We start from the raw sequence: 14,678 nt of genomic DNA, 5'->3' as shown, positions 1-14,678 counted from the left end.
TACTAGAGCTAATCAATGAATTTGGTAAATTTGAAGGATACAAAATTAATGCACAGAAATCTCTTGCATTCCTATACACAAATGATGAAAAATCTGAAAGAGAAATTATGGAAACACTCCCATTTACCATTGCAACAAAAAGAATAAAATACTTAGGAGTAAACCTACCTAGGGAGACAAAAGACCTCTATGCAGAAAACTATAAGACACTGATGAAAGAAATTAAAGATGATACAAACAGATGAAGAGATATACCGTATTCTTGGATTGGAAGAATCAATATTGTGAAAATGACTATACTACCCAAAGCAATCTACAGATTCAATGCAATCCCTATCAAATTACCAGTGGTATTTTCTACAGAACTAGAACAAAAAACCTTAAAATTTGTATGGAGACACAAAAGACCCCGAATAGCCAAAGCAGTCTTGAAGGAAAAAGACAGAGCTGGAGGAATCAGACTCCCTGACTTCAGACTGTACTACGAAGCTACAGTAATCAAGACAGTATGGTACTGGCACAAAAACAGAAATACAGATCAGTGGAACAGGATAAAAAGCCCAGAGATAAAACCACACACTTATAGTCAACTAATCTGTGACAAAGGAGGCAAGCATACACAATGGAGAAAAAGACAGTCTCTTCAATAAGTGGTGCTTGGAAAACTGGACAGCTACATGTAAAAGAATGAAATTAGAACACTCCCTAACACCATACACAAAAATAAACTCAAAATGGATTAGAGACCTAAATGTAAGACTGTAAACTATAAAACTCTTAGAGGAAAAACATAGGAAGAACACTCTTTGACATAAATCACAGCAAGACCTTTTTTGATCCACCTCCTAGAGTAATGGAAATAAAAACAAAAATAAACAAATGGGACCTAATGAAACTTAAAAGCTTTTGCAAAACAAAGGAAACTACAAACAAGACGAAAAGACAACCCTCAGAATGGGAGAAAATATTTGCAAATGAATCAATGGACAAAGGATTAATCTCCAAAATATATAAACAGCTCATGCAGCTCAATATTAAAAAAACAAAGAACCCAATCAAAAAGTGGGCAGAAGACCTAAATAGACATTTCTCCAAAGAAGACATACAGATGGCCAAGAAGCACATGAAAAGCTGCTCAACTTCACTAATTATTAGAGAAACGCAAATCAAAACTACAATGAGGTATCACGTCACACCAGTTAGAATGGGCATCATCAGAAAATCTACAAACAACAAATGCTGGAGAGGGTGTGGAGAAAAGGGAACCCTCTTGCACTGTTGGTGGGAATGTAAATTGATACAGCCACTGTGGAGAACATTATGGAGGTTCCTTAAAATACTAAAAATAGAATTACCATACGACCCAGCAATCCCACTACTGGGCATATACCCAGAGAAAATCATAACTCAAAAAGACACATGCACCCCAATGTTCATTGCAGCACTATTTACAATAGCCAGGTCATGGAAGCAACCTAAATGCCCATCAACAGATGAATGGATAGAGAAGATGTGGTACATATATACAATGGAATATTACTCAGCCATTAAAAGGAACGAAATTCGGTCATTTGTAGAGATGTGGATGGATCTAGAGACTGTCATACAGAGTGAAGTAAGTCAGAAAGAGAAAAACAAATACCATATATTAACACATATATGTGGAACCTAGAAAAATGATACAGATGAACCAGTTTGCAGGGCAGAAATAGAGACACAGATGTAGAGAACAAACATATGGACACCAAGGGGGGAAAGTGGCGGGGGTGGTGGTGGTGGTGGTGGTATGAATTGCGAGATTGGGATTGACATATATACACTAATATGTATAAAATGGATAACTAATAAGACCCTGCTGTATGAAAAAATAAATAAAATTCAAAAAAAATAATATATTGAAATGTTATTGATTCAATATGTAATCAATAGAAAAGATTAGTAAAGAGTTATTTTACATTCTCTTTTTTCACTAAAACTTCAAAATCCAATGTGTATCTTATAGCACATCTCAGCTCAGAGTAGCCACATTCAAAGGATCAATTGCCACATGTGGCTAGTGACTATTGTACTGGATAGTGCAGATTTAGACCATAAAATATCCTTGTAATTCCACTCTTGAGATAATAAATATTAATTACAACCATTTTCTTTTCATATTTCAAGTTATTAAGATACATAGTCTTATGTATTATCTTACTTCATAACTAAAAATAAACCAATGTAAGATTTTAAAATATTTTTTCAAAGGGAAGGAGCAGAGACAGTGTGTAAAAAACTATTCTTTAAAGAGAACTTGGCTGCAAAGTATAAGAGAAATAGTGGTTAACTAAGATGATACAGGAAGGGAGGGAGGGTTGTTTGTTTTCTGATATTTAATGAGAGACACAAGTGTATTTATAGACCAAAGAAAGGAGACAAAAATACAGGATGAGACAGAAAATACAGAAAAAGGGATGCTAAAAATTTGGGAGTAGTCTGTCCTTACCCCATTGGTTAGGCTCTCTCCTTATCATAAATAGAATTCCCATGTATATTTCTATTTGGTTCCAGATTTCCTATTCTGATCCACTGATCTGTCTATTCATGTTCTGCTACCATGCTGTTGTCATTACTGAGGCTTTATAATATGTTTTAATATCTGGTTGCACCATTATTTTCACCTAATTGTCCTCCCTTTTTTTAAGATTTTCTTCCATTGGCTATTCTTGTTTGTTCATTTTTCATATAAATTTTAGAATCAGCTTGTCTAGTCCAAAAAAATTTTTTGGATGATATTTTTATGGAGAAGAGTTAACTTTTGGTCAATTCAATTCACATGGGCTCTTCCCTATAATCTAAAACTAACTCTCAACAGCAGGAAACTAATGATGAAGAAAGATGATCAAAATGTGAGGAAGAAAACAGGAAGAGTAGACTGACAGAAGTCAGAGAGGAAGAAAGATCCAAGACAATGGCAGTGATAGACAAATCCAAATGCTCAGATAGAATGAAAGATATATGGACAGAAAAGTTTTTATGGACTTGACTACAAGGAAGTGTAGGGGAGCAAAACTTGCCACCCCAAAATGTCTCTTTAGCATGCTGATTATTTTGAGCTAAAAACAATCAAGGCCCAAAATACTCAGGAAGAAACTTTGACCTTCCCCCTAACTGCCTTAAAGAATTTAGATAGAGAGCGAGTCCCCAGAATAGAGCTGTCACCAGAGATATCTGCACAGAATTTGGGCCAGGTGTAGTGAGAGGAACTCTAGGCAGGGTCTGGAGGTCAGAATTCACTCTGTGTTCCACTGTCTCCGCAGGGCCCAGCAAACATTTGTTTACCAAACATTTGCTTTTCTATTTCTGAATTGCCTTCCTCCCCTTTGAAGTCCCAAACTACTACCCCAACATCCTCTTTTGTCTCTAGCTGAAGACGGTAATTAGGTGAGGGCTTCAGCCACTTTGGCAAGTTACTCAATTTTCCTGGGTCTCTCCTATGGATACATGTTATTAAACTTTTGTTTGATTTTCTCCTGTTAATCTGTCTCATGTCAATTTAATTCTTAGACCAGCCAGAAGAAACTAGAAGGGTAGGCAAAAATTTATTTCTCCCTGACAGAAATCATTGGTAACCTTGACAAGAACAGTTTCCATGGAGTTGTAGGGGCAAAGGCCCAGTATCAGGGGGCTGAGGAATGAATGGGAGAAAAGGAAATGGAGACTGAATGAATTGTGTGTGTGTGTGTGTTTGTGTGTTCATTGCAATGTGATGGAGAGGGGTTGGGCATTGGATGGCAGCTGCAAAATTGGGTGGGGGCCGTTTTAATGAAAAAGATGTGAAAATGTTCATAGGCTGAGAGGAAATAACTAGTAGAGAGCAGGAGGTTAAAAATATAAGGAAAGGAAGATGGAGCAAGGATGAAGCTGTGGGGCTGAGAGCACAGATGGAGGATGAATCTTGGATCTGAGGTCATTTTAAAACGAAAGAGAATTGCAATGTGTCAGCAAGTGTGGGATGGAGAGCTGATGGGGCTTATTTTCTCTGTCAGGTAGGACCCAGGTCAAATGCAAGATGCTGAGGGGCACTAATAGACCAGTAAAAATGGTGACCCTCATTTGAGTGCCACTATTTGCTTGGTTATACTCCTCGGTGTATGCATCTGAGTGAAGGGTCAGCTGCAGACTGATTCAGTGTTAGGAGAACATAGAAGGATAAGGAGGTGAGGGCGTGGTGGATACAGATGGAAAAGAAGTTGATGTCATCAATCATAGGATCTTGGGTGATCAGTGAGGTAAGGAAAGGAACAAAAGACAGGGACAAGAGGACACAGACAGCATGGAAGGACAAAGAGGAAGAGTCAAGGGACATGTGAGCTCCAAATCAGGGCTGGGGACATGGCAGGGTATTATGGACTGAGTGTCTGTGTCCTCCCCCCAAAATTCGTATGTTGAAATCCTAATCCCAACATGATGATATTAGGAAGTAGGACCTTTGGGAGGTGATTAGGTCATGAGGATGGAGCCCTCACGAATGGGATTGGTGCTCTTATAAAAGAGACCTCAGAGAGCTCCCTCTCCCCTTCCACCATGTGAGGATTCTGTGTGAAGACGTCTGTCTAGGAACCAGGAAGTGGGCCCTCACCAGACACCAAATCTGCCAGCACCTTGATCTTGGACTTCCAGTTTCCAGAACTGTGAGAAATTCCTGTTTTTAATAAGCTGCCCAGTCTATGGTATTCCATTATAGCAGCCTGCATGAACTAAGACACAGTGCAAAGAATATGAAAGGCTAGGGGTCTATCTGAAGAGTAAACTTGAGAGTTTACAGTTTCATGAGTGCAGCAATTCCTAAGAACTGATCAGCCCCAGGATTTAGCTATGGAACCAGCTAAATGAATTGAAATGGAGATGAATATATCTGGAGTTAAGGAACTATAAGGACTAGCTACTGGATGGACCCGTGAACCATGAAATCATCCAGATGTTGGCAGAAGTCAAAGTGGAGAGAGGTACTTAGAGTCACATGTCACAGTTTTAATGAGGTCAGGAAGAAGCCACAGGACATTGCAATGATTTTCGAACTTAAAAAAAAAAAAAAATGAAATACAGTGTGCACTCAAATACACGTGCATGACTGAAATAAAACAAGAGTTTTGCAAAAATAATTCTGCTATTTACTAATCTCTGTTCTATTCTATTCTATTCTATTCTATTCTATTCTATTCTATTCTATTCTATTCTTTCTGTTCTGTTCTATTTCATCTAAAAATAAATGCTGGTCACAACTCCCTACACTAATTTCATCACCCAACTGCTGGATTTCACAGCATCCATGGACTCTAGATCCAGATGGCTTAAATTTTAATCCTGGCTCTATCAGTTATTAATAGGGTCCCCTTAGACAAGTTACTTGACTGTTCTGGGCCTCAGTGTCCTCATTTGTAAAATGGGGATCATGGTAGTAATCCTTACCTTGTACGTAGTTGTGTTGGAGAGTGAATGACTTAGTACATGAAATGCCCTTGGAACAGTGCCTGCCACACTGTCCACGAGCTACTATCATCATCATGTAGAAGAGTGCAGTCAGGGACAGGAGAAGCTGCTATTGCCGGGGGACAGAGCTGGCAAAGGAGGATGCTCTTTCCACAATGGCAGAGAGGAAAGGAGATCGCCTGCCTCCCCAGGAGTGTGTGGGAGAATGGCAGCCAGGACACGAAGATCCTGCAAGGAGGCAAGGCCTCAGGAAGAATCAGAGGTGGGGGAGCATGGCCTGCTCACACTGGAGGGGGGCTTCCAGGAGGCAAAGTTTTAAGTGAAAGGTTAGCAGTGGGAAGACAAGCTGCAGTGAGGGGAGACAGGACCGGGGGGGGAATCAGCTCTGCATCGACACTAGAAATTTGGTTCAGATGGCCTTTGAAGCAAGTAAGACAGGCTCAGGGAAGTTGCCTTCCCTTCATTTTTATAACACATGCTCAAGCCATAAAAATTGGGCATCGATAGTGATCAGGAAAAGTTGGCATTGAAAGAGCTGCTGGACCATCTAGACTCCGCTCTATGTTCGAAGTCCCAGAAGTTTTAGGGACATGCTAAGGCCCATAGGTAATTCATGGAAGAGCCAAGACAGACCTCTGCTCTAGAAACAATTATTCTTTTGCTTTCTCTGGCAGTAAAATTATTTTGTCCGAGAGTTTACATTTTGAGAGTAGTTACCCCTCCCTCTCTACTGAAGCCCACAACGAAACCGCCATCTTTACAAGTCCTTACAGCACTTATCCTTATAATTCCCCCTTGACCTGTTCACATGTGGCCTAAAGATGTTATATGCATGCTGTATGTCCAACTCCGTATTTGTGGATATGGATTTTATCTCCTCACCTACTGTGAGAACAGGGGCATTGCAGTGTGCCTCATTCATTCATTCAAAAAAAAATTAACTGGGGCCCTACTATGCACCAGGTACTATTCTAGTTGCTGGGAAACATAGTGCTTAGAAGTGGGGGAAAACAAGTTGCAGGGGGGACAATTTACCAATAAACAAATAATCAAGTGACTGCACCATGGGTGGAGAAAAGAGCTCTGGAGAAGCCTAAAGCAGGGTAAACAATTAATTAGTACTCAAGGAACGTTGACTACTCAACCAATACTCAACTGGTAATCAACTCCTTGATTGATCTGAGGGTCAAATTCTGAAGTCCATACAGGACATAGTTTGGGGGCACCAAAACATGCTTGATGGTCTTGCCTTAGGACACGCTGGCGACTCTTCCCTGAGGCCAGCGTTACACTGCTGACTGTCACAGCCACACCGTCTCCAGCCTGGCTCTGTGAGCCGTTCTTGGAAGCGGGAGGTGCATCACCTCTTATCAAGTGTTGGATGCTAAGGGGTCTGGGGGTGGGCTTCCGCCTCCCTGTGACATGACTGCAAGGCTGGCAGGGAGCCCCACTGAGCAGAGGGAGGCAGGTTCCGCCCAACACATCTCAGGCAGCCCCCAGAATTTGAAAAGCAAGGACTAGCAAGGGCTTTTTGAGCACAGCTTTCCACAGCCCCCCACCCCTTACCTCAATGTGGATGAATTATAATAGGCCACAGGAAAATGTATCGAGAAAGCGTGAAAACCATACCCCAAAGGACACTTTAAAAGGGTATTCCTTGGACTTCCCTGGTGGCGCAGTGGTTGGGAATCCGCCTGCCAATGCAGGGGACACGGGTTCGAGCCCTGTCCGGGAGGATCCCACATGCCGCAGAGCAACTGGGTCCGTGCGCCACAACTACTGAGCCTGTGCTCTAGAGCCCGCGAGCCACAGCTGCTGAAGCCTGCATGCCTAGAGCCCGTGCTCCGCAACAAGAGAGGCCACCGCAATGAGAAGCCCACGCACCGCAGTGAAGAGTGGCCCCCGCTGGCCGCAACTAGGGAGAGCCCACGCGCAGCAACAAAGACACGATGCGGCCAAAAATAAATAAATAAAATAAATAAATGTTTTTTTTAAAAAAGGGTATTCCTTATGTACAGAATTCCCCAAGCTCTCTAATAAAGCTTCCTTGTTTTCACAGTTTTCCTTCAATCAATTGTTTTCAAGGTGAACTAATATGAGAAATTTCCATTTTTATTTCACCTCACATGCTAACAAATGCCCCTGGTCAATCTCCACCACAATTAGGCACAGGCAGGTGCATCGTTGGCTTGTATTAGAAGGTGGGTACACACAGGATGTCTGGGACTGGGGTGGTTACATCAGAGAGATCCTTCCCCACACCCAACCGTCTCACCTGCTTATGTTGCTTCTGTGAGCTGGTAACACTGTCCTGGCAATCACTGGGAACCTAGATGAGTAAGCAGAAGCTGGTGCTTTTCCTTTTTTCTTTCTACAGTCTGGTCGTTTGAGCGTATTTTGAAACAGTAGACCCATGACATTACCCTGCAAAATACGTACAACAAAAATGAACTAATTAAATAATGCAACGTGATACTACAATAATTTACAATCATACTATCTAACATTGGAATAGAGTATCAGGGGCCAGGAGGGATGACATTCATGGCAAGAGGTAGAGAAGGGAAGGATGAGATGAGTGACTGACTTCAGAAATGTTTTTCCTTTCACCAGAGTTGTAAAGAAAGCCTGCGCTCTAGGGACGTGGTCTCATCCAGCCGGAAAAATGTTTAGGCACACACACCCATATTCTACACTGTGCGACTGCAGGACAGTTTCCTGGGAGGAGAAATAGTGGCTCAGAGGGAGAAGTGGGCAAGACACAGACCTTCACTGCACACTCTGCCTCTTTCATTTGTTCCTGGAAGCAAGGGGAGTCCCAGATGCTGCTGGCTGTGGAGGAACAAAAGCAAGGGCTGTCTCCTGGCCACAGGAATTGAATCCAATCCAGGTTGAGCCAATACTAATATTGGCCAACAGTCCTTTTTTTTTTTTTTAATTTTTAATTTATTTTTGGTTGCTGTGTGCGGCTTTCTCTAGTTGCAGCGAGCAGGGGCTACTCTTCATTGTGTTGCGCGGGCTTCTCATTGCGGTGGCTTCTCCTGTTGCGGAGCACAGGCTCTAGAGCACATGGGATTCAGTAGTTGTGGCACACGGGCTCAGTAGTTGTGGCGCACGGGCTTAGTTTCTCCACGGCATGTGGGATCTTCCCGGACCAGCACTCGAACCCGTGTCTCCTGCATTGGCAGGCGGGTTCTTAACCACTGCGCCACCAGGGAAGTCCCAACAGTCCTTTTTATAATGATGACCATTCTGAGTTTTCTGAAGGTCACAGAGGCATCTAATGAGTGACCACCAGAGACTGTCCTTTGCTCTACAAAGATAACACCACTGACCAAATTTAGCTTCAGCAAGGGCTTACACAAACAGTGTAAGTAGGTCTAGACCACATGTTTGTTTATGTGAAGGGAACAGCCTGTCTGTACTTGCCAAGGTGGGCCAGCCCTCTGACGCTGCAGCTACATTCACAGAGGTAGCAGAGGAGTTAAAATAGATTTCTTTGAACTTTTTCTTCTTTAAGTCATAAGCAGGGGAGGAAAGTTGGCCAGCTTACATTTCTAGACCTAGCTGATTGGAAAAACCAAAAGGTTTGATAGTACAGTATGCTTACAAGCTTCTGGTTTGCTTATATACAGCCTTTTATAATTTAATTTCTCTCAGTTAAAGGGAAAAGATTTTTGATATTCAAGGCATCACAGGGTAGTCACTGGGAGTCCCTAAAAGCTAGTCCTTTGTCCCTTTAGCATCCTATTGACATCCTTGAAAGCTTCTTAGCTTCCTGGCAACGACAGGTATACCAGGCCCACTGTGAGTTTTCTCAGCCTTGAGACAGTTCTCAGCTATTCTCCAAGATGCCTTTTAGGGGAGAATAGAATTGGTAACCAAAGGGTGGATGTTTGGGGTGCACATGAGAAATGATGGTGGGCAGAGACACTGTGGTGGATGTTGAGACAATTTTTCTTAACAGGGGAAATGTTTCTGGGAGTTCACACTGACTTTTCTAATTTGAATTTAGATATGTTTTTCTCCGCCACACATTTACTAAATTCCTAGACCCTCAGGCAACCTATGATTATACCTACATGTCTTCCCTCTCATTATTGTGTGGTCAATTTATTGAAGCATTTAATAGATAAAATACTTAACAAAAAAAGCATGTTATTAAACAATTTAATGTAAATCCTTCATTTCCTTTACTATATTAAAACCATTTTCTTAGGTCCTGCATTTTATCTACTAACTATACCAGGTAACTGACATGTCTTACCTTTGCCGTAGGATTCTGGCCCTTGTTAACTAGGAGGCAGGGGGAGATCTGAATTGATTCCAGTTGCCAGCTTCTTTCATCTCCTCTCTCATAGAGGGGCCTGGTTATTTGGTTTTGTAGCTGCTTTACTGAGATATTTAGGCTGTCCCAAGATATGTGTCAATGGCAAATTGATTATTTTGAATTAAAGTTACTTAAGAAACAGCCTATGCAAGAGGGACACACTGACTCTCCTTTCTGTCTCCCTGAAAGCAGGAAATTAATCTCTCATATGAAAGATACACTCCCTGCATCTGGAGGTAGAAGGACACCCTTATCACTAGAGATATGAAATTCAGGCCAAGAAGCCTGTATAAACAAACCTTATTTACTTTACTACCCCAAGCCCAAACTCCAGATTCTTCACTAATTAAGCACCCAAAGCCTAAATTTCTTTGTCCTGACAATTCCTCGCAAATTTATTGTTTCTTTGTCTAAAAAGTATATAAGCTGCCTGCTTTGGTCACTTCTTAGATTCCATTTCTATGAGACTCTGTGTGCACAAATTAAAATTTGTTTGTTTTTCTCCTGTTATTCTGTCTTGTGTCAATTTCATTATGAATCCAGGCACAAGAACTCAAGAGGGGTAGAGAGGGAAGTTTTCCAGTCCCTGACAATAAACTTCACATACCTTTAGGAGAGGAAAAACTAATTTTAGGTTGATTGACTGGGACTCTGTAAATTAGACTAACAAAAGATAGATTAACAAGAGAAAGAGAGAAGTTCATACAGGCAGGAACACTCAGAAATGAGTAACTCCAAGGTGTAACCTGGGCTTATGTTGCATCTCTACAGAACAATAATAAATTTTTAGAGAGGTGACAAGATGAAGGAAAGGACTTTGAGTTTCTAGGGACCACAAATTGTGGGAAGGTAAATACATGGGGAAATTGATGGAAGATAAGAGCTACTTGCAAAGCAGATTCCTCTGCTGTGTCTCAGGGCTGATCTGGGTCTAGTGTGGTCAGGTGATTAACTTCCGTCCTTCCTGCTAGAGAAAGGAGGATGGGGGCGCCTTTACAGATTGATGTCTTTTTAGGCAAATGGGAGGGCAGAGAACTTTTCTTGCATCTGCTGCTTCTCAATTGCCTTCAGCTTAAAAGAATCCCTATGTCAAAGTGGCATATTTTGGGTGGCATGTTCTCCTACCCTTTACCATACAATTCATCCATTTAAAGTATATAATTCAATGTTTCTAGTATAGTCGTAGAGTTGTTCAACCATGACTGCAATCTAATTTTAGAACATTTTTAGTTCCCCCACACCCCCAAAAGAAACTTCATACCTATCAGCATTCAATCCCCATTCTCCCACCTAATCCCCCCAACCCAGCCTTAGGCACTATTTTACATTTCCACAAGCACCATATGAGATTACCAATTTCTCTACATTCTTGCTAGCATTTGTTCTGTCCTTTTGATTGTATCCACTCTGGTGAGTGTGAGTGAAGTGTTCTCACTGTGGTTTTGATTGGCAGTTCCCTAATGACTAATGATGTTGAACATCTTTGCATGAGCTTGTTGACTATGTCCTTGGAGAAATGCCTAGTCAAATCCTGTGGCTAGTTTTAAATTAGGTTATTTGTCTTTTTCTTATTGAGTTGTAGGAGTTCATTGTCTGTTCTAGATACAAGTCTGTTATCAGATATATAATTTGATTAAATTTTCTCCCATTTTCTGAGTTGTCTTTTCCCTTATTTGATGATATTATGTATAGCACAAAAGTTTTTAATTTTGATGTGGTCTAATTCATCTATTTTTTCTCTTGTTTCTTTTGTGGTGTCATATCTAAGAAACTATTGCCTAAAACAAAGTCATGAAGAATTCTTCCTATATTTTCTTCTAAGAGTGTAATAGTTTCAGCTCTTATATTTAGGTCTATGAATCATTTTGAGTTAATTTTTGCATGCAGTGTTTGGGTCCAACTTATTTTATTGCATGTGAATGTCCAGTTGTCCCAGTACTGTTTGTCAAAGAGGCTATTCTTTCCCCATTGAATGCTCTTGGAACTTTTACCAGAATCATTTGACCATAATGTGAGGGTTTATTTCCAGCCCCTCAATGTATTTCATTGATGGATAGGAGGTGGGCCTTTTCTCTCCCATCTGCAGACAGATCCATGACTCAGTTGCTAAGACATATTCTGATCCTATGTAGGGTCTTACAAGTCCCTTTCTTCCAACACTGTGGGGTTGAATCTGTGTCTCCTGGCATCTCTGACCTTAGGCCTCAGTTCTGTTCACAGTGTCTCTGCCTATTTTAGAAGCCAGCTTCTATGGCTGGGGTCTTAGGATATGAACTCCCGGCTGCCTTCTGTGCAGTAACTGCTTCCAGGCCCCTCTGGGGTGTGGGCCTGTGATAGCAAAAGATGCCCTTGACCCAACTGTTCATGCTTCACCGCCTGCTGTGCCTGCATTCCCCTGACACTGTTCACCTCCTGGTTGCTGGCTGTTGCACTGGGTGACAAAACACCCAGAGACTTGGTGGCTTCAAATCACAACCATCATTTTATTTGTGCAAAATTCTGCAGGGTCAGGAGCCAGGGCGGTGTTCAGGTGGGTAGTCCTGCTCCACGCTGTGTTGGTGAGCAAATCGGTGAGGGGCTGGGACCCCTGCAGCTGGCACTTGAGAACCTGGCCCTGTGGTGGCTGAAGCCTGGGGGCTGGCTGGATCGCTCTCTCCACGTTGCTCTTTATATGGTGCTCAGGGAGGGAGGCAGAGGAGCCCAGCTTTCCCGTGGTCCCACCTTGAGGCAGCAGATAGATGGGCTCCAGGCTAGGCATTTAGAACCGGCCTCCTGTTCCTGGGGTGAGAAGAAGATGGGCTCCAGGCCGGATATTCATTACCAGCACCCTGTTTACATTTCCTGAGGCAAGAGACAAACAGGCTCCAGACTACTTATTTATGACCCGACTCCTGTCTATATTTCGAGATCGGCACTTTGATATAAGAAACAACAACAGGAATAGGGTAGATAATAGGACATTGGACACTTTGATGGCAGGGACAGAGAGGGGCTAAACCCTGTTAAAAGATCAAGAGGTCATACATTTCCCATCCTTGGGGCAAGGGAGACGTCGTACATGTGCAGGAAGGCTCCTTGGGGGTCAAAGAGGAGGGGGCACCACCCCGTAATATGTGATGCTAAGGCCTCTATAATCCATTTTTACTGTGCTCCTCCTCATTAGGGAGGACTCCCACACTCTTCCTCTCTGGGTGTGCATCTCTGCCTTGCTTCTATCTTAACTAAACTGTTTCTCTGTGTGCTCTCCCACTTGTTGTTGTGCTGTGTCTCTAATAATAAACTTTGTACCTGTTTCTACAGTTTTGCCTCCGTGAGAAATGCATTTTCCACTGGGGGCAAGAGCCCAGGGAGTGTGGAGGCTAGGATTCCTGGTTTTCATCCAGGCTACCCAGGTTCCATTCCTGGGCAGGGGATTAAGATCTTGCTTCATGCCACCACTCACTGCTGTCTTTCTGAGATCAGTCTTGGCAGTTACACTTCTGCATCATCGAGGTCAGAGTCTGTCCAGAGCCTGCTGAGATACAAAGGGAAGGACTGGACTCTACCCCTTGAGGGAAGGGTGGCACAGTCACACTGCGAAAGGGCAAAGGGGATGCGAGATATTGCTGCAGCCTTCTTTGGAAACACAATCTACAACCAGGACCCCACATTGACTCTCCCCGGGGGTGGCCTCTAACTAAGAAACATCCAGGATAAGGAATGTGGCAGCATCTCACCAAGTCCTGAGCAGAGTAGAAATGCCTTTGGAATCATCGAATAAATGTTTGGACCATGTTGTGCTTGTCTAACTTTTTTTCCTCACAAAGAAAAATGATTTTTGCAATGATTTTTGTCTTGGTAAGCATTTTTACCTAGGATTGTGCTCCAAAATTTACTGGCAATTTTACTGTTGCTTACTCCTCCCTAATAGGAGTTCGGTGAAATCTCCATGGAACACGTTCACATGTTATGTGAAATAAAAATTATGCAATTAGACATTGATTCTCCCAGACTGAAGGTTTCAGGCGACTTAAAGATAGAGATGGGCACACAAGAAATAAAACGACTTATTACAACTAGTAACTTCTAACAACCACCCCCCTCTCCCCTCAAGAAAGCTCAAAGATGTACAGGAATAAATCCTTTTATTTTCCATATACAGTGACGAGAGGCAAGGATGATAGCTCTGCAAGCCAGCAGGATGGAGGAAAGATTCCCCATCTGTGAGGTGGCAAGGCCTTGGAGAGGGGGTCTGTCCCCTTGGATGGGGTGCTAGGCAAACACACCCACATCCCTGCTCCACTACTTTAGTTATTGACAGAATACAGCTTTCTTTACCAAAGAGGTAACAACAGATAGCAAATCCTTTGGTAAATGGTTTAGATGGGTTTTCTACAAAGAAGGATAATTCTCTTACGTGTCAATCTGAGTAAACCATCTAAAGAATTGTTGGCACCTGGGAACATTTTAGCCTTACAGAAAAGGCATAAAGCCTACAGATAACTTATGATCTGATATATTTCTTCTTGTGCCAATGAATTAAGCTTAAGGAACAACAAACTGAAAGTGCTGTAGGCATTGAATTCTCCGTGGCCAGACCTAGAGACAGCAGAAAGGGCTTTACATATTAGGTTTACAAATGCAGCTGGATGGGTACTGACTGGTAGGTTGGGGATAGGCCAAGCGGCTCATCCAGAGACTTGGATACAAACCCAAATCCACCATAATTCAAGGAGAGTTGGGCACCAGCCATGAGTCAGGCCTCTTAGATTAATATAGACACACCCAGAGGCTGCTGGTTGTTTTTCCTGGAGAGGGTGTGGATTATACTGTGAGAGGGTTTAAGTGGGATTCTGTGGGTCAGTGGCCTCTCTTCCAGCAAACACATGTGACTGCA

General features: G+C 42.4%; 1 long non-coding RNA gene across 2 annotated transcripts in view; it reads right to left on the bottom strand.

Annotated features, from left to right (window-relative positions):
- LOC309633965 overlaps positions 1-13,863 on the bottom strand; it is a 38,109-nt gene extending 24,246 nt beyond the window's left edge. Inside the window, exons 1-2 of one of the 2 annotated variants that reach the window (XR_014247795.1) lie at positions 9,740-13,863; positions 7,748-7,896 (exon numbers count right to left, since the gene is read on the bottom strand). This is a non-coding gene — a long non-coding RNA (uncharacterized lncRNA). Of the gene's footprint in view, positions 1-7,747 lie in introns of both variants that reach the window. The other variant, XR_014247794.1, reaches the window with a different exon arrangement.
- Between the last annotated feature and the right edge of the window lie 815 nt (positions 13,864-14,678).

Source organism: Balaenoptera borealis (genome assembly GCF_965194805.1).
Source record: "Balaenoptera borealis genome assembly, chromosome: 8".
Lineage (NCBI taxonomy): Eukaryota > Metazoa > Chordata > Mammalia > Artiodactyla > Balaenopteridae > Balaenoptera > Balaenoptera borealis.
The sequence above is the reverse complement of the archived record's forward strand: the minus strand, read 5'-3'. Positions and strand labels throughout refer to the sequence as shown.